Below are 4,031 nucleotides of genomic sequence, written 5' to 3' on the forward strand. Positions count from 1 at the left end.
TATGTTCACAAATGGGATCAAACTTATCTAATCCGCGTCACTTTGGGAGACACATCATCTCATATCAATAGTTATATTATCAGACACATCACCCATCAGATGATATAAAAAAAAAAAATTGTGTGTCCTTGTTAATTATCAAAAAATTATGTTTAAATTTAGTTCATAACAACCGTAATTTCTTTTTTTTTCCGGAATCACTGATATTAACTCCAATAGTTAGGATAACATGTGACCATAGGTTTAAGAATGTACCGATAACTTATAACCTGGTGACATATAAATTTTTCTTAAATAAAAAGTCATGGATTCAGTTCCACCTAAAAAATAGGTAGTGTAATCGCGGTGAAATTATTTCAGTAGATGGCAAGTATCACATCATTATAATTTATCCAGTAAAATAATTTAAGTAATTAATAAATCATGTGTTATATGTTTTAAATTGATTTTATTTTATAACAAAAATATATGTTTATTTTTATCATATTAATATCAAAATTAATTTATAATTTAATATCATTTAAATATTATATTTTTATTAAATAGAATTATAAATAATGTATGCACCTGATTTATTAAATATTTCTCACCTGCTTATAATCTCATGCAATTAGCATCTACCCTTTTATTTTTTTTGAAAAAAAAAAAAAAAGAGGTGAGAGGTGTACAGCCTTAACCTCTCCGTATAATTTTTAAAAAAGCGAGAATGAATTTTTTATTATTATGAAAACCACCGTGCCTATTATTGTTACAAATCACTATTAACCAAAAATGACATCAATATTGGTCAATTTTTAACTGCAGAGTTATTTACAAAATAACATAACTAAACATTTTTTTAAATCATCTCTAAAAACTATGTTACAAAATATCATTAAAAAAATGGAATCACAAACAACAAACCACGAACCAATCATCAACTTTAACTAAAATTTATTAATTTTTTTTTTTTCATTAAATATACATATTTGTGATAGCATATAATTTCTCTGTACATTTTAAATTCGTTATCACCATACAAGTTCCAAATTCTCAAGCAGTTAAGAGCCGCTGTTGAGATAATGCCAACAAACATGATCCCATAAAATCAAGCAACCAGTATAGAAAATCCTCAAGAACTTGACATGAAGTTGGATTTGTAAAGCAAGACACCAAGTATATTCCCTCTCAGCTCTATTATTTATTAACACCTGAATTAATAACTGTATATGTTTGATAATTATTTTTTTTAACGTATTAGCGACGTTCTCAATTCATCGACAAGATATTATATAAATAAACCAAAACATCAACAGCTAACTCGATAGCTTTATTCAAGCAAAAAATTCCATGCCGTCAACAAACAATTAAAATCCCTCAATTGAAAAAAATAATAAATTCAGTTCATATATTTTCCTATCCTTATTTTCTATTTAATCCTTCATTGTATATAGAGAAAATTACAATCAATGACCTCCGGGGTACTTTATTTGAAAAAATTGTCAAAAAAATTCTGAAATCACTCAGCAAGACAAAGAGATTAGCATGTAATTAAAATTCAATATGAAAAGAAAATCTACCCCGCATTTATTTATTTTAATTCTTCTATTGTCATCGGTCTAGATGGAAACTAGTCCAATGAAGGTGCCAAATTATTTTTTTTTTTTAAGGTGGCCAGATGGGGTTTGAACCCCCAACCTTTAGGAAATTACTATCTTAGTTATATAATGCAAACCATTATTTATATTATAAACTTGTTTTCACACACTATTACAAAAATGATAATATTCAACGATTATAAACTATTGAGTAATCAAGCGCTAGATATTCTCTAAATTTTTATTAAATGATTTTAAACTGTTGAATATTCTTACTTTATTTTATTGAATGTATATTTTAAGGAAATTTTGTCATAATATCAAGGATGTAATATTAACAATTTTGTAAAAAAAAATATTAAATATCATTTATATATTTCAAAGGTTATGTGTCATAACCGTTGAATGTATATGAGTAATATTCAACAGTTGTTTTTCCAAAACCATTGAATATTTATTGTTGTGATATTCAACAATATTTTTCATGACCATTGAATATTTAGGCAAATTTTTAACATATAGCTCTTACATTTCTAGCAACTCTCTGTATTGAACTTTATAGATACAATATCTGACATGCCTAAAATAGAATTTTAATAGCCACAATACTATCTCATACATGAAGTATACATTATACATACTACACAAGCTATATAAATTTAAACTAGCTACATAAGCAAGCAATTAAGGGCATTTCTTGACTTAGCAGGCTATTCTCACAAATTGTGAAGCAAAATGGAGTTGTATGGTCTAAAACAATTGCAAAAGGCCTTCAAAATATGAAAGAAATTCTAGTTTCGGCTCTAAATACTTGTTAGAGTTTAATAATTGTTTTTCATTTAATAAATGATTATTTATTAAATTATTAATGAAACTTGTTAAAAAATTTTATTATATACTTATCTTTTTAGTAAAATAATATGTATTTATTTTTATAAATGTTTAGTTGTTTTTTATTATCAAAAATTTATAAACTTGTTATTTTACTAAAATTTATTTGTTAGATTATTAGGGAAATTTCAAAGTTAGTAATAAAAGATGTCATTTTATAAATGATTACTTAGAAATTACTAATAAAAATTATTTAAAATTAAATTAATATGCTAGTTTTTATGAATGTTTGCTTGGTTTTAATTATCAAGATTTTATATAACTTATTATTTTATTAAAATTTACTTATTAAGTTATAAAGAAAATTTTCAAACTCAGTAACGAGACTTGTTATTTAAACTTATTACTTGTTAATTACTAATTAGAACTTGTCAAAAAAATTAATTTCTACCCAATTTTTATAAATGATTGATGAGATAATTTGATGAGTAAATTTTAATAAAATAATAAGTATCCATAAAATTTTTGAAATAAAAATAATTAAACACTTATAAAGAAAAAATGATAATAAATCTCTTGAATTATATAATGACAATATGGCCCCTCGCAATGGCAATAATTCCCCCTTAAGTCCATCAATTCTTCTATGCCAATAAATATAAATTGAACAGACTATTATACCCTTACTGACAAGTAATAATTTCTTATTATATTCTTGTAATTTTTTGAATGAATGTTGTTATTCTTTAAATAAAAGTTTTGGTTAAGGGTTGTTATTTGAGATCTTATTTTTTCAATAATAAAGATTACACTTGACAAGTTGCGATTTCTTGTTCAACTATTTCAATTAACAAACAAAAGTTATTATTTTTTAAGAAAAAGTTATGATTAAGGTTTGTTATTTTGAAAACTTATTTTTCAATAATAGAACTACATTAACAAGTTTAATTTTTTATTAACTCTTGTAATTCATAGAACAAAATTATTATTCTTAAATTAAAATTATGATTAAGGCTTATTATTTTCTATAAAGATAAAATGATATTTTTACTTTATAATTTATTGATATGGTAAAACTATAACATTTCAAGAGACCAATTCATCATCTATACAATTTGAGGAGATTTTATTGTCGTTTTTCCTTATAAAAATGGGTGGAAATTAAAAATTTTTAACAAGTAATCCTTTATGAATAACAAGTCTAATTACTAACTCAAATTTTGTTTTAATAATTTAATAAATAAAATTTAGTAAAATAACACATTTATATGAGCTTTTGATATGTAAACTTTGGATAATAAAAACAAAAATTTATAAAAGCTAATGCGTATTAAATTTTTTAACAAGTCCGTTAATAATCTAACAAGTAACTATTTTTAAAATGATGAGTAACCATTTGTTTTGACATTTTTTTTTCATTCTAAATTTTAATTACATTTTGATTTCTTGGTCCTTCCAAAACAATTTGATAATCTTTTGATCCTTTTCTACAAATAATGTTCTCCATAAGTCCTTAATTGTAATATTACCTTCTCTACAACAACTTGCAAACTGGCAAAGTCGAAGACTCAATGAGTAATAACATTCCATTTGGTCCAAAAAAAAAAAAACCATTGCTATGAA

The sequence above is a fragment of the Prosopis cineraria genome, unplaced genomic scaffold (genome assembly GCF_029017545.1).
Source record: "Prosopis cineraria cultivar Desert tree isolate PC_DT_omini unplaced genomic scaffold, ASM2901754v1 PC9, whole genome shotgun sequence".
NCBI classification, from domain to species: Eukaryota; Viridiplantae; Streptophyta; class Magnoliopsida; order Fabales; family Fabaceae; genus Prosopis; species Prosopis cineraria.